At 38.7% G+C, this 27950-nt stretch overlaps 1 protein-coding gene across 2 annotated transcripts in view; it reads right to left on the bottom strand.

Moving 5' to 3' along the window:
- The window catches only part of yjefn3 (YjeF N-terminal domain containing 3), a 51834-nt gene that overhangs the window by 22404 nt on the left and 1480 nt on the right, over nucleotides 1-27950 (bottom strand). The gene's annotated exons all lie outside the window — the stretch shown is intronic.

Raw genomic sequence — 27950 nt, 5'->3', positions numbered from 1 at the left:
TTTCTTCAGCCTGAGGCCATTTGAATCTCTAGAAACACTATCCTCTCTTTCCTGTAAAAAGCAAATTCATTTTTCATTGTTGACAGCTGCTCCAGGCAACTGTTTGATAGAACATTTTGTTTCCTCAATAATATTACTATTACAGGATATGAGATAAAACACAGCAAATGTAATTTTCAAACAGGAGAGATGAACAAACATTCAAAACATTTTGCTCAATTCTGTACTATATAACATATTTTCTTTTTGCAATAAAAGTAGTGTTTTAAATTGATATGTAAGTATCTTAATGTTGCCCTCTAAACAAAAAAGAGTACATGCATTTAAAACAGGAGAAGAAGAGGTGGAAGTATAGCTCTTTTGACCTCCTGTAACTCATGAGTGGCTTGACTTTCATCATTCCCTTGAAGATCATCCAATTAACAACTAGACTCTTTTTAAATTAGTATGAACCGTTGTGCAGGATTTCTTTAATGCTGCAAGTTCTGTGTTGATATGGCTGCAGCTCCCCAGGTGCTCAGACTAGAACAAGTGTTATATGAGGACACCTTTCATAATCAGCAGGTCGCCTACAGTGAGACCACGGGACACATGTAAGCCCAGAAGGGCAACAATGTAAAGGCAATGAACCACACAAACAACCATCAAAGTCTCTGAAATACATGATGATAACTTACTAGAGTGGTGTTTTGGACAACTTTTGCCAAGTGGCCATTTGTGCACCAGGCTTCCCCACCAGATCTGACAACATTACAAATTCACAATCAGGCAAGTGAAAAGCTGTGAAATAATTTGAAAGAATAAAGGCTTTGGTGATCTGAATGAGACAGGCTGTGCCACAACTTGAATTACGTACTACAATACTTGTATCATACACATACAGAAAGTACTCATATGTACTTTTGTATGTGTCATTAGTACATATGTGTTGAAAATGATCTATTATTAAAAAAGAGCATTTTTTTAAATGACAAATTTGGTATTGAAATCAGTACTGAATATCAAGCCTATTCATTAGTATCGAAATGGGTTTGAATTTTTTGTATTGTGATACCACTACATCAGACATAAATAAGGAAATGAGTAAGCACCATTCATAAATAAAAATCTAAAGAAAACATTCATATTTTTAGGCCTGAATATTTGCATTAAACTGCCGCTGATGTGGACCCTGCACCCTGCTGTGAGTGAGATTACATGTCTGTGTAGGATTGTGGCTATGTCCTTGGCCAATAAAATAATATTGTATTGAAGATAGCAATAAAAAGCCAGCTACACATATGCGACAAAAATACATATGTGACAAAAATACTGTGCATGGCAGAGCTGTGCAGGAAATAGAAGAATGTGGTTTGAAGCTGGGTTATGGCTTTGGAGGAATGCATTTTGTGTGTTAAGTGGAAATTATCAATCAAGTGTGTATTGTTATGTTCATTAGAGTAATATTGCACTGTTAAATAGTTCTTAATAAGACAAAATAACAATTTTAGTAACAATAAAATTGTCATCAATCTTTTTATGCTGCGATTACCCCCACCCTCCCTTTTTTAGTCTTTTTTTTTACTTGATTAATTTATCTTCTATAATTTAATAAATTAATAATTCTGTCTATAATTCCGTTTGTCGGCTTCGTGGGTATTTGTGTATGTGTGTATGTGTATATATATATATATATATATATGTACGTATGTATGTATGAGGAAATTAGACATTAAAACCTGACTGTGTCATTTATAAAGCACAGGCCTCCTCACTGATGGTTATTTGTTTTGTTGTAATTTGTATTAAAGTTTCACACCTCCTTTCACAGTGTTGTACATGATAAATAAAAGAGGATGGACACAATGGCTACATAATTGTCCACTGTCCATTTTCTTTAATAACAGCCCACACAGAGTTGTCAATTTCTCCTTGTTCACAGCACTGAGTCCCAATCACAGCAGCTCTGTCTCATCATCTGCCCTGCTCCTAAAACATACTGCAGCTTTGTGCTTGTTTTTAAGAGCTGTGGACATATAACAACCAGCAACAACCTAAGACTTACACGCTGGATTGAATTTAACAATATGACAATAACATTTGAGGGGGAGATAATCTGACATTTTCTATCCAGTGCAAATGTCAGAGGAAGGTGTTGTCTGAACAGATTACTGCAAAATGTGCAGTGAAATGTTTTGGGTTAACACAATAGAATCATGTCAGCGCACTACAGCCTACTCAGAAAAACTGTAAAAGACAATATTAACAGGAGCGTGAGGAATAGACATTAGTATGCCTTATAATGATACTAATACAATCCAATCTCTCTTTTACCCCTGTGTAAGAACTATTGCTACTGGAAAATACACATTATCCTAATAGGACATAATTGGACCGTTTCAGATAATTATTTTGGAAAGGTCTTGATTTGCATCATATCTAGTATAAGACCAGTGGATTATATTAAAGAAACTACTATAATGTTGTGTTGAAAGTTACATTTTACATTGTCTGAAAAATATTTTTATTATCATTATGGTATTGATATTGATAATGAATATTGAGCATGTCCCTTATCCTGAAACTGTTTCAAACACATGATACGTAGGAAATGAATGCAAAAAAGCTGTAAAATGTCAATAAAATATATTTATCAAATGTAGCTAACATCAAAACACAGCTGACAATGATCAATTATCCCAATTTTTTATGCTACACGATGTGACTATTAGCCAGCCTGAGCAGTTGTTCTCTGCATTTGACCCATAATGCTGCTGGGAACACTGGTCAGGTGCAGTGGTGGGGTAAAGCAGGGCATCAGAGTGCAGACTTAGAGAAAACATGCAAACTCCACATAAAATGCTGGGTCCACTGATGGGAATTGAACCTAAGAACATTTTGCTGAAAGGCACTTCCCCACCCTGCAGTCTAATAAGAACAAGTCTTGCTGGGTTATGATGAAAAGGACACACAGAGAACATACTTTCATTATTGATTGTGTAGCAGTTTGAACATATTGTCCCCTCATTGTTTCCATGGTAACAGTGGCCACACATATATATCATAATGTAACTTATAACAGGCTCCACAGGAAGCGTAAAGATGGTGATTAGGTGATGGGCCGGAGGATCAGGTGTGTCTGTGCTAACAGCGTCTCATAAACAGTCTCAGCTGGCAGATTGGGGCGCCCCCTGTCTCCTGTCCCTGTCTCCATATGGCCCCATTCGCCGCACCCAGTGAGAGCCCCTCCACACTGCTCAATCCTTATCAAATCACAACGACATGATTCACTTTGTTTTGAGCCTCCTTTGGGCCATCATCAAGAGATAGGATGTACATGTAGTCTAGTGTATGTGTGTGTGTGTGTGTGTGTGTGTGTGTGTGTGTGTGTGTGTCCATGTATTATCATTCTTTTAAATCAGGTATAATCCGTTTAACTGCCTCCTCTTGGTCTTCACTTCCGATGTGTGTGGGCAGACATTCTTTAGATAATGCCAATCAGTGGCTCCTGCAGTGCTCACAATAGCCATCTACATGTAATACACAGCAGGGTGTGGCAGAAGAACTGTAATACCAGGACCAGCAATTATTAGGTGGCAATGCCCAAGAGGTCTTCATGTGTTTCAACAAATGGATGGTATTTGCTGGATTAGGAAGAAACTGGATTATTAAAATTGTTGTCTTGAATATATCCATCCACGAGGGCAGGATTCTAAGCAGGGACACTTCTCTCACCCCAGACACTTCCTCCCGCTCCTCCAGTGGTACCCCAAAGCCTTCCCAGGCCAGCCGAAAGACAGTCCCTCCCATGTGTTCTGGGTCTTCCCTGGGGCCTCCTCCCAAGGGGACATGCCCAAACACCATCACAGGGAGGCATCCAGGGGACATCTGGAATAGATACCTGAGCTGGGCAACTGGATCCTCTTGATGTGGATGAGCAGCAGCTCTACTTCTAGCTGCCCCTATGTGACTGAGCTCCTCATCCTATCTCTAAGGAAGCTCTAGCCACCTTGGGTGGAGAGCTGTTGAGCTCGACTGGGGATGTTGTTGGACAGTGAAAGGAATACTTTGAAGATCTCCTCAATTCCGCCATCATGTCTTCCAAAGTGGAAGTAGAGACTGAGGTCTCAAAGGCGGATTTATCTACCACCCTGGCTAAGGTCACTGAGGTGACTGGCAAGCTCCGTGATGGCAATGCTCTGAGGGTGGATGAAAGCTGTCCTGAATATGAAAGTGTCTCGATGTTGTGGGGCTGTCTTGGCTGATACACCTCTGTAACATTGTGAGGCAGTTGGGGACAGTACCTCTGGACTGACAGACCAGGGTGATGGTCCCTCTGTTTAAGAAGGGGGGCCAGAAGGGTGTGTTCCAATTACAGGGGAATCAGCTCAGCCTCCTCAGTAAGGTATATTCCAGGGTACTGGAAATGAGAATCTGATGGACAGTCAAACCTCAGATTCAAGAGGAGCAGTGTGGTTTTAGTCCCACTTTCAGAACACTGTACCAGTTCTATACTCTCCATCAGGTTCTCAAAAGTTCATGGGAGTTTGCCCAACCAGTCCACAAGTTCTTTGTGGATCTGGAGAAGGCATTTGTCTGTGTCCCTTGAGGTGTCCTTTGGTGTGGTGTGCTCTGAGAGTATGGGGTCTAGGGTCCTTTGCTAAAGGCTGACCAGTCCTTGTATGACCGGAACAGGAGCTGCGTTCACATTTCCTGTACATGTTGGACTCTGACAGGGCTGCCCTTTGTCACCAGTTCTGTCTTGAGTATTCTCAAAATGAAATTATCAAGTATACTTTGAAAACTTTAAAAGCCTGCAAAAAGCACTCATTAAAATCTTTCAAATAAGGATATTATCATCTGCATTTTTTCTGTTAATTTGACATGCCATTCACTTTTTTGTGTGATAATTAATTTCTACAAAGATATTTACAGGCACATTTGTGTACATTGTTGTGATTGTCAGCATACCATGCATATCATTGGAATAATCCAAATAACAAAATACATTCACCCATTCACCAAATCTAACAATTTACCTGCATATCTTTAGATGATCAGAGGTTGCTGGACAGAAAATGGAGAGAACACATATTTTAGGAATATTTGGTGTTAAATGAAAAAGGAAAACATAACATTACAGTAAGTATTGTTTGCAAGAGTAACATTACAAATACAACATGCTTATATAACAGATGTTACAGATGGTACTGTAGCTACTTATCTAAATGGATCCAGTGGGTATGATAAAGCACCAATACACATAGCGAATGCTCCATAGAAAAAACATTTTAACCTCAGTCATGGCACTGCTCTCTGCGTTAAGAGCTAGAGGCCAGCCCAATTTACAAGGCGTGTTGTCACATCTCATTGGTTCCCGCCAAGCATAGCGTCCTGCAGGTACAGTATACAGAGCAGAGGGGCTAATGCGATTCAAAATGGCCACTGGGCAGGACACAGCACACTGATGACCTATGTGAGCCACTGAAAGACCTGCAGCTTAATAAAGGCAATATATGGTTAGCTTACAGTGCCTCAAGATATTGACATTTGCAATATCAACAAACATCTCTGCCCTTAATGTTTATATTCAGGTGAATCCCTTGTAGCACTAATAAATGTTGTCAATTTAGTCTGTCTAGTGTTTGTTGGTGGTTCAGATGACCTCATTTCTTTTCCTGGTTAGTCCCATTGCAACAAAACAGCCACTGAGCCTCACTGAAAACCAGTGTGTTGAAATGGGGAGTTTCTCTTGCAGCTTTATCGACTTTTGTGGTAAACCATTTCCCATAGGCCCTTAAGTGAATGCTTTTAATTTAAATGTTGTCTGATTTTGCCATATAAAGAGATTATGCTTTATATCCATTTTTAATTAAGGAATATGAAAATAGTGGGGTTTTGGGTCACTTTGTCTCCAGTTTGATACTTATTTACATGTTTTAGCACATTAAGACAACATTAGACACTGTAAACCAACTTGAATAATGGTTCAGTATTCCTTTGTCTATTCATACTAATACCTTGCTCACTTTCTCTTACAGATCTAGAAGGACAGATCTGGGCTAGTCTTATGACACCTGCTGCCTATTATTACCACAGGTGCAGGACCCCACACGGCCATCACACCTCTTCCCTGTACAGACTGTCAAACTAATCATCTGAACACCACCGTTATACAACTCACCTCCCTGTGCCCAGAGCAGTCAGCTGTAACCTTGTGTTATTTTAAAAGACTTTCCCAAAAGAAAAACAATTTACACAAAAGCTATTGGTGTCCTGGAGTCTGGAGTGGACACAATGTCAATGGGGTAATATCAATAATTTAAATTGCAGTAGTTTGTCACTGGCAGCTTATTTGATTTGAAAATCAATTAAAGAACGGTCAAGAATGAATCACAGCACTGGTTCCAAATGAGACCTTGTAAGAAATAAATGCATTTAAACAAAAAAATATCAAAAGTGGTTTTAGCAACATAGTATATTAGAAAGAGTGGCACAAATGTTGCACAACACAACTGCTTTTACATTTGACTTTTACTTCAAATCTCTTCAAGCAAATGATTTGACAACATGCCAACATAGATCAATCACTGGAGGTCTTTTACAATATAAATAAGCCTCTAGCTCTATAAGGGAGAAATGTGCAGGTTGGAGGTGCCTCATTAATATGCCTGAGGCTGCCTGTGCCTTGTGTGGTCGGCATTATAATTACCCTCACTGACCTGTGTGCAAATTTCTTATAACAATCTCCACACAACCAAAACGTTCAAGGAGGACAAAAAGCTCACACACTATGCAAAGAGTGCCAGTTCATTGAGGTGAATCAATTTCAAAATAACAGCACTCAGATGCACTGTGTTAATTTTAGTCTAGTCATGCTTAAGAATTACCACTTTGTTTTTTATTACCAGAAGTGTTCCAAATAGATCATCAAAGTGGTAGGAGCAGGAGGCAGATTAGTCTTTTTCTGCAAGGAATTTGAATCTACAATGAAACACTTTGAAACTCTCAAATGCAATTATAAGAGGTTTTTTTAATCATCATTTATGCTATGGCACCTTAAAGAGAACTCAATCCAGAGAATGTCAGACTACTTTTTAATGCTTTCTAAATCCAAGAAGTAATGCAGAGGAATGAGCACTTGGGGCTTTATTTGAAGTGTTGCTGTGTAGAATACAGAGGTGTGATGTGTGAAACAGCATTTGTCCATATTGTTGAGGTCAGTCTAGGACAGGTAACATACTTCAAACTTAAACTGTAGCTTAAGGACACAACAAACGGTAGATGGAATATATTTTCAAAGAATGTTACGATAGTTTATTATTAAATCAAACATCAAGCCACCCAATCAGCAAAGAAAAAATCAGGAATAAACATCCTACAAAATATGCAAATAGAAGCTTTTGGTATGTTTACGTTTCTTTCAACTGTGTTTTTTCATATTTATTTCAGCAAAACAACTAATCCTCAAGCTTGCAACCCTTCAACTGAGATGATTAAGGGAGTATGCATCGTCTGAAAAAAAAAAAAATGTCAAGGACATTCTAATGAAGGAGAGGCTGAACAAACATCCAACAAACCCTTTCCAGGCTTAATACAACAGTATACACTTCATCTCCTGCTTTTTGCCCTTTAAACTGCATTTGCATTAGTAGTAATGTCCTTATACGAGACATATTCACACTAACAGTCAGTACCTGGATCGACTCTAAACATCCTGCTCCACAACATGTTTCATAGCCCCACGCTGCTCCCATTTGATTTCCATGACACCCTCCGCACACTGTTTATTGCTGGGTTTGAAGTTCAGTGGCAGTCCTCAGGTAATCCGCCTGTTCAAATCAGTATGTACCCATTATCCAAACATTATTCTCTTAGCAGATCTTTGTAGTGCAGTGATTCTCAAACTTTTCACACCAAGTAGCACCTTGAAAAGATTTGACTTTCCGAGAACCACCGGATTTTAACTGGGTCAATCGACTATTCCAGGTCTAAAGTAGTGCTGAACCATGTCTAAAATTGCACTACATCATTTGCTACAGCAGTTCTACCAAGAAATGACCAAAAAGCGAATAAAGTAAGTCTAAATTAAGCAAATATTACAACTGTAGAGGACCTTATCTACCACCAGAAGGATCTTGGCAGTGGCACATGCACAGCCGTTTGAGAAACAGTGCTGTAGTGCTGTAGAGTAAACATACATGCATTATAGGTCTGATATAAAGTGTTCTTCAGGGACTTACACACATTTATCCTTAATGTGAATAATACTTTCTTTATCCTTAATGTGAATAATACTAATTCAATATATTTATTTTTTTGGATTAGAAACTATTTCCAAATCTGGGTTCTAAATATTAAGGAATAGTATGATACAAAATGCCAGAAAAAGACGTTTCAAGCTGACTGCTGGAAAGGCAAAATGAGCTCTAACATGAATATTGCATACATCTTCTGAAGGTGCACTTTAAAATCAACTTCATGCAACTGCTGAATCAATTTCTGAAAGATTAGCTCATAGGCCTATCTCTGCTCCATCATATTGGTATAAGTGTACGTGAATTCATACCAGACGATCTCATGCACTCAGACTCGATACAATGGTCAAAATTACCTTTCTGCTTTATGGTTATTGAACTGTTTTGTTTCTGTAGTCGTCAGTAGCCTGTAGCGTGTTCATGTAACCTTGTATTCATGTGTCAAATTAGTTACCCTACAGCAATCAGATTTTAAAATAATCGTCAATAAGCAATTAGTTCGTTAATTAAAGTAGTCGGCTTAGCATGAAAAGAGCCAGCTTATAGGTCTTATCATTGAGCTGTTGTACAATCCACTTCATATTATTATTGCCTGATATATCTGAAAAAAAAATCCTTTAAATGAACAAGACTCAACCTGGAGGAACCCTTATCAAGCAGCTAAGGCCTGTCAGTCAATGCTCAGCTGCCTCTCCGCCATCAGCTTTGCACATTTATAATTATAATCAATCACTTCCCCTGCAGCAGGTTTTATCATTATATATGTCTGTATTTTGAGTTAAAACAAACCATTGAAGTAAGCATGATGTTTTGTTTTGTTTTTGTAAGGCATGAAAACATTCTACAGGTCTATAATAATTAATGAAGTTAGTTGTTCATTTGCGTTGTAATATAGCAAGTCTATCTCTAATATCCTTAATATCTCAAATTTTCCTATTGCATATTATAGAAATAGCAATACCACCTTGTGAATGCCTGATCTCTTCAGATCTCAGAATCTAAGCTGGGTTGGGCCTGGTTATTATTGGATGGGAGATTGCTGTCAATACTGTGTGCCGCAGTGGGGCATGTACTGTATATATCATGTATAATTCATTAACATGCACTATCCCGACCAAATAAACAGATAATAAAAAAAAAAGGAAAACTGGCTCTTGCCCTACATTTTGCAGTATGACATTAAATCTTTGTAGAACCTAAATGGAACCCATTGTTGGTGTTTGTGTAGCTAAAACATTTACTTTCTGACTCGTCGTTTTGTCCGGGCTCTTATATTTTGCAGTCATCCCAATAGTATCCCCTGATATAGTATTTTTATCACATTTCCTTCCCCCATTATCTCAAACCCACTCTCATCAGCTCCTTGCACTGACTTGCGTGGCTAACCAACTGTGACATTTGCTGGCCTTATACTCTGCAGTCTGAGCCCCATGGGAAACACACAGCGGCCTGAAAAACAGCGAAGAACATGCTCTTCAGAGTTAGCGCCAGGTACCTCTGATCCAATCAATCCCCCGCTCACCGTGATAGATGGTTGATGCTGATTAAATGTTCCTACCATGCTGTTACCATACACTCTAGCTCAGTGGTCCTCTCACTATTTTATTAGACCGACATGTTCTTTTGTGTGCCAGTCTCGCCCAGCCCTGGGTTTAATTACACCATGTCGCCTTCTCCCGCCTGCCATAGACTTTCATTTTGTTGTAATGAAGTTTGGAGCTCAATTTACCTTTAGTCTCACAAATGCAAACAGTGCATACAATTAACTGGAAAAGTCCAATAAAATCACATGTCACACGTTCTCAAGATCCAGTTCTATTTTTCATCTGTAATTAGAAAAGAATGAGAAGGTTTTCATTTATCGTTATGAGAACAGCACAGTCATCTTAGTTCAATATTACTATTTGTCTTAGCATCCCATTTGATGAAACTGAGGTCTAAATTCAGAAGCAATATCCAGTATTTACCTGATGTCTTGGAAACTGTAGCACTAAATCCATATTTCATTTTCTCAGAACTACTGTGTATAGTATTCCAAGTTTGCAATGTTTTTCACCATGTCTGGGTGGATGCACCATCAACCCAAAACATGCAATAGGTAAAATCCTCCAGATAAGGCAGTGCAGACCAAGCCTAGGTCAAGACTTGGAGATGAGTTTCCAGATACAACACTGTAACAGCCACTCTGAAGATACAGATATGCTTTTGAACTGTTCAGATTTTCCATACCGTATCCAATGGTGGTGTGTGAAAATGGCTAATGTCAACGAATGTGCACATTTTTGCCTCAACCAATAACAAAAACAAGTGGCTTTTAAAAATGTAGGCTACAACTGTGCAATTAATACAACTCAAAATGGTGAAATCATCTTACGTATATGCTGCCTACGAGTTAACTTGACAGTACTTAAGTAAAAGTAAAAAAAAAAAATCATGGTATCAAGTATGATCAGAAAAAATGTGATAAATAATATTTTTCCCATAATCATAATGTGCACAGAATAGAACAGGATGTGAAACTACCCTGACTATTGCACCAACTCAAGTCTTTAGGAATTAATTTACAATTTCCTTTCCTTGGTTCGTCTTGATATCAGAGAGAGCCTTGTACCCAGCTGTTCCAAAAGTCTCATGTATCCATTTGCCCCACGCCTTACCACACAGGCCACACGACTCTTTCATGTTTGTGTGCGTGACATTTCATTTAGCCTTTGCCAGCGTCACTGCCCCTGGAGTTGGCACTGACCTCATTTCACCTGATTATTATTTTATGATAATGAACGAGCACAAAACAACAAAGCTATGATATGATTTACTAGAGAGCTGTTGTTGGGTGAAAGCTCAACACTTGGGTCAGTGATAGGTACAAATGTGTCAGTGCTCTGTTGAATTGTCATTATTGCATCAAATATAATATTATGTATATGTAATATTAATTTACATATTCAGTCAATCAATGTTTACTCATCTAGCTCTTTCGAAGGTGATTAAAACAGTAAAATACCAAATGTGGGAGGCACAATAGACAAACACAGTGTCAAAGGCTGGTCTAAATAAATGTGTTTTTGAAGATTTAGCTCAGTGGCAGATTGTAGCTGGTGTGGGAGAGAATTCCAGGAGTTGGGACCAGCAACAGCAAATGAGCCATCGTTGTATCTTCATTTTAGTGTCAAACTTTTGTCATTTGAATCCACTCATAATTATCTTTTTAGTCTTTATCAAGGCCTTATCATTCTCAGTATTCAGAATAATATTTAGTAGAAGTCTCTCAATCTGGGATCTTCTGACTATATCTCAAAAACATCATGAGCATCCCTTTCATCCACTCATTCTCTGCTGTTGTATTATTGATTAACTCTGGTTGATAGTACACACATGTGTGTACTATCAATCATAAAGCTGGCCTCTATTGTCTGAGTCATAGAGTGGAGGGGTTATGGAAGAAAATACGATTGTGACTCAAAAGTGAACCTCCAGACTCGAGAAAAAATAGACTTATTATCATTAGTGATGTTTGATGATTAATACTACATTATGACTCTTATGATGGATCAGTAAGAACCAGATACATTTTTATTTCTAATTTGTTTGGTGTTTTTATTTTTTGACTGGCCATGTTGCACAACCACCCAACTTGCCATGCGTTTATAATAGATGAGCGCAGCAGTGGATCCCAGCCATGACAGGGACCGTAGAAAACTGGCATTCGCCCGACCTTTTACAGCCATCCTGCCTGTCTCTGCAGCTCTGTGGGTTTTTGTGTGGGCGTGTTTACAACGCTGTGGCCGGTGGCAGGTGGCGGAGAACCAAAAACAAAGAGGGGTACACAGATATAAAGATGATGAAGAGAGAGCATTCCCAGAAGAGGCTTGGAGTAAATCAAAAACACTCACATTGAGAGTTGAAAATAAGGTCTGGGGCAGAATACTCCAGTGGGTTGGCTTAATGAGAGCATGAATACACTGCTCCAACAACACACTCACAGTACATAATGATGTGCTACCGTGTGTGAGTCAAGCACTAGTTAACACCAGCAATTAGCCAGCCCCCGTGGCACATGTGGATATGTTGTTATTGACTGGTAAGTATGGTTCAAATGTTGTAATTTGTTTCTCCACCAAAGTTAAATGTCAACCATGTGCATAAAAATGAATCTATTGTGCTGATGAAATTTGTATTGTACTAATCTCAAAAATTCTGGAGCAGATAATAGGATTGGGTGATATATAAAGCTGACTTGTCATCACAGCAGATAGTGTAATGTGCGTATTAGACTAGCTGTGGCTAAAGCTGCAGAAACTCATTTATATCCCAACATAAAGACCGCACACTTATTAGTATCAGGTGGAATTTCTAAGTGTTTTCGGATCATTAAAGGTGCACTGTGTACCTTTTCTGGTGGAGGTCACCTGCTTTTCTCTATAGAGATGTTCATGCTCTGGTTGGAACAATCCACATCAGTAAACATTTCTTATATTTATTCACTGACATGTTTTTTATTGCTAAACGAATGCCTGAAAACATAGTTTCTTACTATTAGTACAGGTGACCTGTAACTTGGCCTGGTACTCTTCACCTGCTTGTCTCCAGTATAGCAAGTTTAATGCCATACTCTGGAACATTCCAGGCAACGTAATAGTGTCTCCATGACAGTATTGTCTGTAGTTCACATGAAAACTGATGGTGAAACTTTTGGGATTGGAATGTGTACAGTAATGTCTGTTTTGTGTTGTGTGCTCTTTGTGCACCTGCCCAAAATAATCCATAAGGAACGAGATAAGGAAAGTCTATTTTAATCTGCATTCTTAAGATCTGGTGCTAGATCAGAACTGAACTTCATTGTGATATACAGTCACATTGCCCACTCCAGTCATAAAACTATATGGTTGGTTGAGGGGAAAAAAATAAATTCAGTCCATAACTGATTCATTGAGTGCACATGGTGAAAAAGAAACAGTCAAATGATTGAACAGATCTTTGTGATTGAAACACTTGAATCAAATGTGACAAAGTTTTGTATCGTAGGTGGGAAATTGTGCTTGAATATACATTGACAAGGTTGCATCTTTTTGAGGGTCAGTAAGATTTCAGTGTAAATAAACTTAAAATAAAGACACTTTCCTCCTGCCCTGAAGTTAGCACATCAATCAGTAAGTGATTTGCATAAAAACAACACCTTATATTTGTCAAGGTTTGGAACTGGCACAAAGGGTGGATTGTGAACCTGTGATTATAATCTACTATTACAATCTCCAAGATAATTATCACAGGTTCCCAGTCATAGCAGTCCAAACAAAAGCACCCGATTGTCTTTTTGCTGTTAAAATGAATCAATGCCATCCTATTCATCTCACATCATTACTACTTCTCTACGCCAGATTTAGAGCGACACTCGAGTTAGCCTGTTAAAAAAGGTCAGTGATACCCGCGGCTAACAACACCTTTTCTACTGGCAGGCTCACAGCTGTAATATATTCAAGTGGCATTTCCCATACATTAGGAGTGGAATGTCAGGCACGCTGAGGAGCCGGAGGGGGTGGGGAGGTGCACACAGGACTATAGTTAGGAGGGGTGCATTGATCCAGGGCTAGTATGCTATAGAGTAGGGGGACGTCCTGCTAAGATGATCAGGAAGTGAAAGAGCAGGAGCAGCAGGTGGTTGGGGTATGGAGATGAGTGAGTAGCATGACAAAACCACCGTTTAAAGGAGGCAGGCTTAACAGAAATCTTTAATAGCTTTTAGTTGGCACCTTTTTCTATACTCAAGAGCAATTGGACGGTCAAGCCTAGATCCCAATTAAAATGAAAGTGCGTTTATTAGTGGTGGGAAGAATTGAATGAAAAGTAAGAGCATATTTTCTAAAACATTATTAATAGTTGTTTAAGCTTTAGCACAATGACATAGTGGTAATGGAGTAGTTAAATCTGGGGGAAATACAAAAGTTAAAAGTATAAGTTCAGACAGTCATAGTAGAGCACTTTAAAGTATTATTTTTGTGGAAGAGGTCTATATATACAGCCTTTGGTTCAGTAAATTGAACATTATATCAAATTTCTAAATTCTACCGACATCTCTCTTCTTCATATCTCAAATAACAGACTCGTACTAATTGGTGTTCAATGTATCCCACAAATTTTCCTGCCATTGTATAATTGCAGGATTCGCAATGGAAGACAAATGAGCCAATGAGCCGATGCCAATAAACGCCTCCGGAGGTCCCTGTGGTCACTGTAGTTCAGGCAATTATACAGGTCTAATGCTATTGACCTTTGTTGGCAGTGGTATGCAATTCTCCACGTGCAAGGTTTATGAAAAATACTAGGAGAAAGAAAGAAATTAGAAAAAGTCAAGTGTATAGGCCCATCATGATAATTACTATATCGACTTGTTGTTTAATGTATGAAAGAATCCGACTTTTACTGCTCAAGAAGCAACCTTTTATTTGGTTTCTGTAGCACATTAACACTAACTAGATTAAAACTCCTATATCCTTTAGTTCACTACTCTGCATCCTCTGAGCAATCACAGAACTTATAGAGTCAAGTGTAACACAACCGTAAGTAAGGAGAAAGGAAAGAGGATGGATGAAACGAGTGGAGGATGAATGCGCAGTTTAATTTATTTCACTTTGAGGTATGTATTTTCCTCAACATCTCCAGAAGAAACTAAAAAAACTAGCATGCAATGAAAGAGATTGAAGCAATAAACACTTGTGCCAATATATTTGAGGGATTATGAGTGTCGGCTTTGTACTGCCTATTTGCACAAACAGAAAAATGAGTCAACATCAAAGACATTTTTCATTCGGAGCAGCTGATAGACCTAGCAGGATCAAGACAGTTTCTCTCCAATTTGTGCCAATCCCCAAATGAACAATGGAAAAACAAGCCAGAGAATATGGGAGACTGGGGCAAGGTGAAGAGTTGAAAAATGGTAGGAAAAAAGATTTCAGAAGTATTTCAGAGGACTGGTGCTGAGGTTATTATTAGTTAGACGTTATTGTTATTTATCAAACCTATGGATCTGTTAAATGGAGACTGTGAAATGCCTATTAATATTGACAATAAAATCCCTCAAATATCCATGGCTTTCAGAATTGTTTTAAAAATTTGGACTGCTACCAATTAATAAAACAAAACATCCTTCTTCTTCTTCACTTCTGGTCAGATTACTGGTAGAGTCTTGCCTTATACGTTGCCTCAAAATGTTGCAGGAAAGAAGCTGAACATCATAAATAGGGCAATACTGACTGATGGAATGTCACAAAATATACTTAATTTCATCAATATGTGTGTGGGTGGATAGTGATCCCACATTAATATGCCCCTTGTGTTGTATCATGCATATTAACATGATCAGGGTTTAGCGACGAGCGCAGCAGATGTGGTTGCCATGGAAGCCATATGAGACATGTTCCTTATTTTGGACACTGTCTCATAGCTCCTTGTTGAAGTGGTTATTTTTGCAGCACAGTTTTTCAACAAGAGAACACAAGAAGTATACTGTGTTGCACTATTTGTTCATACATAGATTTTGAAAACTAATGCATAATAACATGAAGCCAAAATACCCCAAATACTCCTTTAGAAAACATTATGCTGTTCTTCAATGTTCTTCCTTTGCACTTTTTGAATAGCCATCAAGAAATCACTGGGCAAAATATGCTGGCATATGACAAAGATTGAGGAGCTTTTAAGCAAACTTCACCATTAATCTGGTATTGGAACTGACTAGTTTCATGGTGGGTGTATTTCTGTGTGTCCTTGGATGAAGTGCCTAAAATTGGTCTAGTTACACAAACGCATCAGCACCCTCTGAATACTATTTTGTGGAGGAAAAAGGAAAAAGTCATTGACCAGCTGAACTTCACGTACTAAGGGGATGCATTTAAATGACATATTGATTTATTGATGTTTTTTGTGTGGCTTATAAAGCCCATATTGACTTGGTGGCCGTGCTTTTAATGATTGTTAGAGAGAAAGACGTGGCTTAAACATGGCTTAAGTGGAATGAGAGACACTTGGCAAATCCTTTGTAACATCCGATGATCTTTGGACCATTATGTAATGATTTCATAATGTAGTATGTCCCTACAGATAACTAAATTGTGTGGTTGTGGTGATCCATGAAATATTAATGTCCCATTGATGCAATAATAGTGGCAGGGTACTTTTGACATGTTGTCCAGAGAAATAAGCTGTAATGCAGAGGGCAAACCTATAACCAAGTGGTCCTGACCAAGCCGAGCTCAAGATGTGGAGACGGGTTCCTGAGCACAGCAGCTCTAATGACAAGTTGTCCCAGCAGAACTGAAGGATGGGTCAAATGCGAGAATTAATTTCCCTCACTGGGGATTAATAAAATATACCTTAATCTTCACTTAACCTTACTATTCTTAATCATTAAACAAACATATAGGTTTTGTTCACAGAATGTATCTAAACAGCTTATGTGTCATGATGTGGGCTTTTCTGTTCCTGTTTTGTCTCCCTGTGTGCTCTTCCCCCTCCCTCACCTGCCTGTACCTGGAGCTGGGCGGAGCTCTTGGCTCCTCCCGCGTGCACCTGCTCTCCATCTGGCTAATCACCACACCTGCCATGGATAAGAGGAGATGGGAGAAGACACTCAGTGCGAGATCGTTGTCGTGTCACTTGATTCCTGTCGTCCCTTCATTACTGTCTGTTCCTGTGGTCCTGTCGCGCTCCGGCCCTGGATGTCTCCTGCCCGCTCTGCCCTACGCCCGTCTGGTCTACCTGTTCCTGTTTTCCTGTCGTGCCTGTGTTCCTGTCGTGCCTGTCGTCCTGTCGTCCCTTCATGCCTGTCGGTTCCTGTGTTCCTGCTCACCTCCGGATCACCCTCTGTTCATACTTTGTCCTATTTCCACAATAAATACTGTAAATCTGCCCAGAGTCTGCATCCCTTGGTCCGTTACACCCCACCGTTACGACATTATGTTCTCATCAAAATGGTTCACAGGGACATAAAGAAAGGAGAGGGACACTGGATTGAGCATTATCCAGGTTGTGGGTTCAAATTCCGCCAAGGCAAAATGTCTCAGTAGTTATGTTTTTCATTGCTCACTTCAATCTCAGTATTCATTGCAACAGGAAGAGCATGCAGTTTAGTAAGTACTTGTTCTATCATTTCTTGCCCACCCAACTGCATAAAAGGACAATCCCTGCTAAAGCAGATTACACGGCACAATATGTTTACAACCAAAGCAAATTAATAGAAAGTGTTACTAAATTGTTTTGCATATGAAGCAGGAACCAATAATACTAGGTCTATGGGGGGAGGCATAACAACATCTCCCAGAATAACCTGTTCATATCACCCTCCCCCAATGTTGCATCTCCTATCGCCGAGTAAACACTTAGTGGATGTTGTGTTGATGCCTGTGTCTACTCTCCAGGTAGCTGTCTTTCTCTCCACATGCATCACTATTAACCCAGCGGCTGAGAACCACTGGGGAGTCTGACCTTAACAACTGTCCATCACAGAGCAGTGCATTCCCCAGCACGTTCACTCACGCTCCTCTTACAGTACAGAGCCAGAAATAGACAGAATCATATGCTGGGCAGAATGATGGAGGATACACAGAGATTATTACAGTTATAGGAAAGGTTTATCACCTCTACTGTTTGTACAGTGGTGTGGTAATAATTCAAGCAGCCTAAGAGCTGTAAACAGGGGCACAACATGTCTAACATAGGAGAAGGTTATTGTCAGTACAGGTCAAAAACACATAAAAGTAGAACACATTGCTGGCTGGGCAATATAACCAAAAAACAAGAAATTAATTACAGTTCAATTCAGTTTTATTTATATAGCGCATGTATAATACAACTTAAGCTGCCTAAAGTGCTTCACATAAAAAACAATAAACAAAAACAGATATACATAAAAATCTAAATCTACTTGTGGAAGGACGGACTTTACTTTAACCTCAACTGAAAGAAGCTGGACTTTCTGACAGAGATAATGTACTTGTCCAGTTTGAACATAGCATCCACAGTGACCCCAAGATTCCTCACTGCAGGGCGACAATAAGAGGACAGAGGACCAATCACACTGTTATGCCCAATCAGTGGGTTAGTTTGGCCAAACACCACAATCACCACAGTTGATCAATCATTATTTTCAATTAGGCTAATGAGATCCCAAACATGGTCGGAGCTGTGTGAATAAGGACAGGAAAGCCTTATCACACTCCCACGAAGCCTTCCTTGTATAGACAACACACCAACACTATCATAATAACACACTTTATGTACAGCAGGTAACTGGTAAACAGACACTCCTCATTTCATAAACTGGACTGTATGCTTGAGAGAACACAGTGAAAAACTCAATAAGCTATAAACACCACACCATTGTTACTTTCCAGCTTTATCTTAATAAGCAAGCATGAATTACAGCTTCATGTAGAAAAATAATTATGTATGAAGTTCCAAATAAAAACAAAAACAAAAGCAACAGCTAAAAACTTTACCAGGTTTACATAATCCCACTGTAACAATGCACTTGCACAATCATGAAGCAGCCGAGCGAGTCACTGAAGCCCATTACGGTGAATTGGTGAAGTCTTTGGAGGCAGTGAGCAGTGGAGCGTGGTCATGATCCCAGACAACACAAATGTATGCAAAACACCTGAGACAATACACACACTTACATAGGTCACAGCAAGGACACAGATAAAAAACAGCATCAAGTAATCAGGGATGAAGAGGGGACATTCAAGTTTGTGAATTAAACCTTACTTACTGGAAAAGTTGGTGAGAACTCAAGTAAGTGTTCACTCAGAGTTTAAATTTATGATCCCACATACTGATTTCTCTGTGCCAAGTAGATTTTCTCCCTTTTCCCTTTTCTACAAAGATCAAAAATCAGTCCAATGACCAGCACAACACATATCAAACGGAAGGAACATTTCAATTACACAGTGCCGTGTTTCTATCAGTGGCAATCAAATGACTTTCTGTCCACATATATCCGATGGTCAGGTAAAAGCGTGGATCGGTTACCAAGGAAACTGCTCCAAAGCTAACATGAATGACAAGTGGTAATAGCTCGTCCATCACTCCCCACTGAATTGTATTAACAGTTTAGCGGCCTCGCCCACTCCTTTCCGCAGCAGCTTTTAACAAGTCCCTTTTGGTTCTATGGCAAGATGTTCAGAGCCATTTGAATTCTTCTTAACAAATAGCTGCTCCATTGTGAAATATTGTAGGCTTATTGGATTTTTTCACAAGATATCATGTACTGTGTAATGTATGCGTGAGTTTCCCAAAAGCATTTCTCCAGACAGACAGCTTGACACTGAGGGATGGGTCAAAACTCATGTCAGAAATTGTGATATTTATTCCAAAGTGCATGCATTTGTTCTTCCATTAAACTTCCATTGTTTAATTATAGATGTTTTATTGACAAAAAATACTCGGTTTGGTGGAGTTCCCTGCTCGTCTCCATGGAGATTCCTAAGTTTATGACGTTTTGTGGAACATTCTTTGATTTTATTTCAGTCCCTCCTCCTAAAAATGTGCAAAGCACCTAAAAAACAACAAAATTTGAACATTTTATTGGAATTTCTTCTGTGCAAAGTCCACCCTGAAAACTAGTAATTAATTTAAACTACAAGAGGAGACAATATTATGCTAGGTTGGAGGACTCCATACCATCACACCCTCATTTTACATTTATTTTTTCCCTCCTAGAAACATATATTGAGTTGCATTTTGGGGAAACTGTGAAAACATTTTTTTTTCCTCTCATCAAAGAAGCCTTGACCCCTGTCAGCACATCGTTCCTGTGGGTCTAACACTGAACCATTTCAAACTGAAGGACTTTGTGAAACGTGACGGCGTACTAGATGAAAACACAGCTTCTTGTTAGCATAATCTTACATCTAACCAATTCAGGGACAGCTTAATTGCAATGAGTGTAATTATATGTCATTTTGATGTTAACTTTGAGTTGTCTGTCAGAATGATGGCAGACAGAAATAGCGAGCTTTATTTAATGGCACTTCTGAGAGAGGCTGTACTCAAGGCTAGCGCGTCTAGATTTATAAGTTTGCTTTATAAGGCCATTTCAAACTTTGTGAGCAGTAAAAACAGACTAGTAATATGATGTGGTATGCGGTTTCTTAAGTGCAGCGCCTTCGGATACCAGCCTGGTTTAGGTTGAAATATGAATGAGATTTAAGAATAGATTATTGCATATTGTGAATAGATTGGGTTTCCACGAGCGTTTAAAATCTTGTAGCACGTCATGGGCACTGCTGAGATGCTCGGGGAAACACAGAATCAACCTTTGACCTTTTTTATTTGTGATAAAAATCATTTGGAATACAGTAAGATACGATAAGATGGTACAGTAAACATTTCAACAAACTCACTAACCAATTGTTATTCAAACATTCAAACACCTTTTTATTCATGACCCGTTTTTTGTTACAGATGGATATAATCAAGCGCATTAGATTAGGGCTCAATGTGAACTGTAAGTCAGAACAAAAAAACAAACCACAAGGTTATAGCGAAAACTTATTACAAAAAATACATCCCTCAAAAGGTTAACAAAGTGCTTCATATTGCTCAGTAAGACAGAGGGACAGGCGCAGGCATATTGATTTCTGTGGCAATTTTGATCTTTCTAAATTAGATTTCTTACAATGCCATACATCATATTAAGAATGAAGCGAACAAAAAATAAAGGGCATTGTGATCCATTGGAAGGTTTGACTCAAGAAGCTATATTGAATTGTGAAGGTAGGTACACGGATTTGCATTGATTATATGAGGAGTCTGCACACTTGTCTTTGTACTGCGGCTTCAGCTTCCTCCCCCCTAAAGACACGTAGCGGAAGAGTTAGTTTAAGAGCTGAATCTAAACATCTTTATTGAGAGAACAGGTGAAACGCAGTGTTTAAGTTTGACCGCAAGAGTAATAAATCAAATTCTGATTGCGATTACAATGACTTCTCCAATCAATGGTGTAAAGAAATACAATTATTTTATCCTGTCCTGAATTATATGGGGCTCGTTCTGCCCATCATCCCTGAAACTAATTTGCAATAGGTTTTAATACGTGAATCACAATACCTCATTAATAAATTATAACAGATCCATACATTATCTACAGGTTAAAGGTGATTTTTTTTGTCTTAAAAACATGAAAAACAGAACTAGTTCAGTTTAAACAATTTGTGATGGTCCAAAGTTATTTCTCACTTACCTTATGCATTCTGAGCATCCTAATTATTCACCATGATGAGGTTTTAAGCGTGCAGAAGACTATTTTGGCCTCTAGAGCTGCTTAATATATCTGTACAAATTTAGCTCAAATACATGGGAAAAAACAGGTACATTCTCTTTCCAAATAATGATTTCAGTTATGATTAAATTATTGTTTTTCTGTATAATTAAGCATGCCTACTTTCTGCATATGTTTGTATGTCAGTCCTGGAACTATAGGCAACCATTATCTTGTTTGAGCTGCCTATGGAGTATTTAGTTTCTGGGTAGGACTTAAGCAGTACACAAGTGATGCCAAAAAATATTAATAGAGATCTAAGACTAAAAAGATGCTTAGCTGACTCCTTCTTATGATCCCTGTTAAATGTTTTTGCTAAAAATGCAAATGTGAAGAGCCAACTACCAACAACCAACATTTTCTTTCATACATTATCAGGAGCAGAAGTATTTTTAACCCCAGAGACAGAAATAGAAAAGGTATAACGTGTAGTAGTGTACTAAGTAGAGAATACAGTAATAGTACGGTGATCATATTGTAGTTAAAAGCAGTGCTAGTTGCTGTAAAGCGGGTCCAAATCCCTCACACACCTTTATTATGATGACCGCACTGACATCACATTTGGTATATTTTAGTCTTACACAATCCCCCGAAAAGGACAAACAGGTCAACCACTATTCCAAATAATCCATCTACAACCTTTTGCCCTCTGACCCCATCAATAATGCAAAGTAACACTGTGACATGGTTCGCAAATTTATTTTTGGGAGAAGTGATGAACAAATAATCCCAGGAAGTTTAGAAAAGAAATTGCCCAAAGTCAAAACAGTCAAAATAATTAAAGTGCCCACTCAAGTGTAGTGGACATTTATTGAAAAGACAGCAGCGCAAGAGCAGACTACCCATAATCCCATTCACCTCTCTCTCTGCCTCTGTCACACCTGTCAGATTTATAACATGTAGCTTCATAAACAAAATATTCAGACAGAATCACAAGAATTTCTGTTGACACACATTAAAAAACAGCCCCAAGCGGAAACACACCAGGAAATCTGTCTCCTGCCAACAACAACTGGCATTAGATTGTTGCAACTGAACGATCACTTGATTTCATAAGTGTTCAAAGTACTGGGAACAAAAGAAGGCACTTTAGTAATTTTAGCGGGTAAACTGTTATATGTTCAGTTTCACTATAAAGTGCAGCGCAAGCAGATGCTATCTATAAACTGCAGCACAAAGGGACACAGTTGGAAGGCTTAAGATGCACATCCCAGCATGATGAAAAAGTACTTACAACTTTTTACATTCACATTATGCTTATACTGTTCAGATAATTGAAATATGAAATCTATCGCTTCACTTCACAAAATAAGGTCCAACATAAAATAAATCCTTTAATATTAGATCAATGACATAGTTTCAGTTAAAACACGTAGGGGAGTAAACAGAGGTTAGGGAGGTTAGGTTAATTATAGGTTAGGTTAATTATAGCTAAAGTAAAGATCAGTCTTCCGTAAATGATTGGAAGTCTTGTGAAACCCCGATATAAATCATCTTTTGACACGTTTTAGAGCCTGTACAGTCCCTTAATCACTGCAGCCCTACCACCCACTGAATACAATTTGAAGTAATAATTCAGTATCTACACACGTAACAAAATAAATTTTACAATGAATCCGCAAAATTCCTCTCATAATTCACTGTTTGACTGTGTAATCTAACTGCTTTAAGCTCATTTTAATGTGAACGGTTATTTAAAACTTGTAAAAATTATAAATGTATGGGCGAAAGAAGGTACGACGTGTCACCAGTGAGAGAGAAAAATGTACAAAAATAGACAACCAGCCTTGATTTTTCTGTGGTGTCAAAAACAGAGCATTGCCAAAAGCTGGAGTAATACATGAACCTTACAAGAATTGCTATTTTAGTAAGGCCTGAATGTCATATCTGGATATCATAACTAATTGTGTTTCATTAAGGCTAGCTAATTGCCACGTGCTGTGAACCTGCCAGAAGAAATACCGTAAAGCACTGATTTTAATAACAGCCTGTCGCAGTTCTACAATACTGCCACCATAATAACAGGTGAGTACTCATTCAGTCATATAATTGGCAAATAAAACGAATGGAAACGGCTAAAACCTCCAAACTCAATTTCTCAGTCTTGATTTCAGTGTGTTGTTTGAAATGAGATCACTGTATCGTATCTCGCTCCACCATAACGGTAAAATCGAATCAGTGTTTTCACAACAATCACAAGCATCAAGGACTATTCAAATGTTTCTGCTTTAGAGACGGCCGTTAGCTTCCACTGTTTATTTTCGATGGGTTTTTCGCTGAGTCAACAGGGTATAAAAAAGGAGGTATAAACATGTTGATGTATTTCCCAACTGTTTCAAATTCCACCAGAGCTCATGAGTGTATCTAGACCATTATAATAGAGAGAACACGGTACATCTCTCAGGATCCACTCTACCTCCAATGAGCTTAAAATAGGGGCTGCGGATGGCTGTTTGAAAAGCCTGATGAAAAGCAAAGAGAAATGGTTTGATGGAGTAAAATGAGGTGCAGAAATCCAAGGACACTTTCCAAGGAAGAACAAAACTGAATAATACATCTCACATTTTATTTATATGAATGTCGACATGCCAAGGACGATGGACTCCCTTTGTACCAGTGAATATAAACAGCTCTGTGTGTGTTCTGTCACTTCAGTCTGCAGCAAAATAAACCTCACCTTTGCTCTCCACGCTCTGATGATGAAGTTTTTTGGTTAATTTAAGCAAAGCAGAGGGAGGGAAAGTTTGTTGAAACCCTTTTACTATATACTTCAGAGCTTTTTCAATTTAAATTCTACAGAACTGCCCAATCAAACAAAGTTATTCCACAAAACTGCCACATCATTTTACCCATTTCTTATCCTCACAGCAGTTGTTTTGGCACTCAACGAGGTCTGACCAAGCCAATTTTATTTTTTTACAACCTCCCAAATGCCGATCGTGTAAGTCAAAGCCATGGCCGTGCTCCTTATCCTCCTCTCTGTGTCCTCCATCCCTCCTTTAGTAGACAGGTGCTCGAGTGCTCTTAAATCAGACTTTAGTGGAGGAAGAGAAATATGGGCAAACAATAATAATTTATAAATCATGCCAAGGCTGTATCTGAGTCCAAGAATTAATATATCCTGTAAATCCAACCCACTGAATCAGACAGGCAGGAAAGTGAAAGAGGCACCAATAACAACAAGTTCAATAAGCTTTTATATTGTTGTATTTTGATTTAGAGTGTTGTTAAAGGCTCTTATTGATGACTGATTGATTAATTAGCATGGTTCTTTTCAAGAGAGAAGTCTGTGGGTGGTAAGGGAAAAGTTACAGAGTGTGAACAACAGTCTGGTAGAAGAGGATGGGCAGGAGTTAGAGTGACAGACAGCAAAGAGGCAGAAATATGTAGATACAAGTGGGTTCAGATAGGCTCAGGTGTGCAGCGGGGCCACAGGATTCGTCACTGTCAGAGAGGAGGATGACCTGAAGAGACATTACCTGATTTTCCTGGGAGAAAGCTATCAGTTACCCAATTTCATATCTTCAGTTTGACACTCGGGGACTTGGGGTGTGACTCTTAAAAATCCATTAAAACTGTCGTATAGAACGGATTATCAACATCTGAAGGCTACATTTGAGTAAACTAAAGAAGATTTTTGTGTGAGAGTGAGTGATTGGTGGTGGTTGGAGAGGACAATAGCAGAGATTAGCAGCCTTGCTTCCATCAGTGTACTTTAGAAGCTTGAGTATGGAGTGAATGAATAATGCAATGTAAAGTAATCTCTTGAAAGGTGGCACTACAATCAACTAAAAACTATGAAACAACCAGTAAAAACAGTAGTATATATAAGCAGTATTACAAAAGACTACTGGAATTCACACCTCATGCCCTTTATATTAAAGAAAAGACCTTGAAAGAAAAGCTCTATGATTCACATTTGTCAGTAATTGTTAGAAACCCACACAAACCCTCGGGCCTTACAGAAACCAATGTCCGTGGGAGTCACTTTTCTTTCTATTTCTTTGCAACCTTCATAGTGAATCCATGGACTTTTGTGTTGGTTGAAGTTAAATCAGACAGATCGCTGTGAATACGTTTTGATCAACACAGTCATGGCCATTACCTGATAAAAACAGCAGGGTGAATCTTGGGTCGTAACCTGATAGCTTTCTTCTAGCCTTGAGCAAACACATTAGTCTGCATTTCTCTATAATTATATTAAGCTTGGATGGATTTATCTCGGGGAGCTAATATTACCCCCTGCTGAAGCATGTGGTATGCATTCGTCAGAGCTTTTGGCAACAAACTGTACAAAACTGTAATTACTAGAAAGGTAGAGAGTCTTCTAATAGTGCACTATAACCATCTGAATAAGAGTTTAAGTATATAATGCACCTCTGGTTGGGGAAACGCTGTTATAGATGTGTGTTTACAACTGCTTCCAAATCTTCAACTCTTGCTTGCAGTTTCCAGTCTATCAAAACGGAGGGAAACATTTTACTACATCAATGTTGCATCACAGACACTTCATATTTTTAACCAAGACATCTGCAGCCAATCCTCTGAAAGTAAAAGCATTTAGTTTGGTGTAGAGTTTGGACTAAAGAGACAGTTCAGACTTTTCTGTCACATCGTCAAGCCCTAGCTTCATTGTAAACAAGCATTCCAACACACAATATATCACAGTGTTGACAGTTGCAGACAGGATATCAAATATGGTGGCACTGACATTGTAAACACATCATTGATATTCTGCAAAGCCATATATATACTAGGATTGACAACATGTACATCGCTAGTTTTTGTGTGCACCCAATGGTTTCAGTAAATGTAACTGGGAGGCCTAATTTACAGTTTAGATCAACTGCCAAATCTCTCCCATCACAGACTAAAGAGATGAGTGCAGGAGAGAGGAGAGGAACAGGGAAAAGTCTCTTGTGTGGTAGTTAATCTGCCAACAGCTTCACACATCGACACATCCCAAAGCAAATGCAGCCAGTGGGAAGGAGGTAATTATACACTGTACGTGACCAGGGAGAACTAAAAAGAGCTCTGAGAATAGACTTAATGTATAGGTGCAACGACTGACTGACAGGATGATATAGAGACTGTGCACCTAATTGGATGCATTCAATGTCTACAAAGAAACTAAGAAATTATTAAAGTACAGTGTACATGAATATTCAATTAAAATGTAACCAGTTATATCCAGCATGTTATTATGTCGACAACACATCTCTTTGTACTAGAAAGGCAGCAAGAAATATGACAGGCATCAGTGAGGGACTCATTAAGAAAGATATCAAAGTGGATTGGGATTTTAGCTACACCAAAGTAGTGCCCGCAAGATGTAGAAATAGGTTTCTTGTACCTCGTAAGAAAATTAGTGTGGCTGGGCCTGGTTAATATTTGGATCAGAAACCATTGGGAATAACAGGTACTGGAGTGGGACAGCAGTGTTTTTAAAGGAAGCTGTAGTTGTGTCCTTAAGCAAGACACTTTATCCACCGTTCCTCAAATGAGGTGTGCGTGCGAGTGTTGGTTGTGGTCGTAAGGGCAGCCTCACTTCTATGAGTCTATCCCAGGGCAGCTATGGCTACAAGCAGCTTATCACCACTGAGTATGGAGCACTTTGAGGTTCCTGAAAGGCACTATGTATTATCATAGTCAGGGATATTCAATGTCCAGATTTCATTTATCAAACCTTTTATAGTAAAAATAGTAATATAATAGTAAAAGTAGTTGTTGTGAGATTGAACCTTCCAGTTTGTCAACCTAACTATTGTATATGTATAGTTATGATTAAGATACAAACCTTTCACATTTCAGCAGCTAGATATGTGAACAGAATGCACTAGGTTTTCAACACAGAACATTTTCTGAGAGTAAAGATCTCAGTTTCAGGTGCCTCCTTGGTACTTCCCTGAAGAGGTGTTTTGGTAATGTTACACTTGGAGGAAGCACGGGGACAGACTGGAGGGACCAAAGTCCAGAAATATCTTTGGATATCTTGTATATCTTGTAAGAGTTGTAGGTGTGTTGTCTCTGATACCCAGGTCATAAAAGAGGTAGTGTGTTTTCTTACATTAAACTTTTTCTTTTTTTTCTTTTTTTTACTACTTTTACCTTCCACATGTTGTCCCAACTTTTCAGATGAGCTACTTTTTTCCTTATTCAGCACAGCTCATCACTTAATGAATTTAATTGACATTATATACATATATCATATAGTCTTTACATAAAGATATGGATTAAAGGCAGATGCTAATAGAGTTACTAGAGTGCATGGTTTATTTCAGAAAGCTGTCTACCTGCGCTGTAAATCAGGACATATTAGGATTTCCACATACAGAGTTGGAAAAACAGGCCCTAGGCTCAACATCTGACTGCAGAACAAACTGATTACATATCGAATA

The sequence above is a fragment of the Periophthalmus magnuspinnatus genome, chromosome 4, assembly GCF_009829125.3.
Source record: "Periophthalmus magnuspinnatus isolate fPerMag1 chromosome 4, fPerMag1.2.pri, whole genome shotgun sequence".
Taxonomy (NCBI): Eukaryota; Metazoa; Chordata; class Actinopteri; order Gobiiformes; family Gobiidae; genus Periophthalmus; species Periophthalmus magnuspinnatus.
Note: the sequence above shows the minus strand (reverse complement) of the source record. Positions and strands in the feature narration are given on the sequence as shown.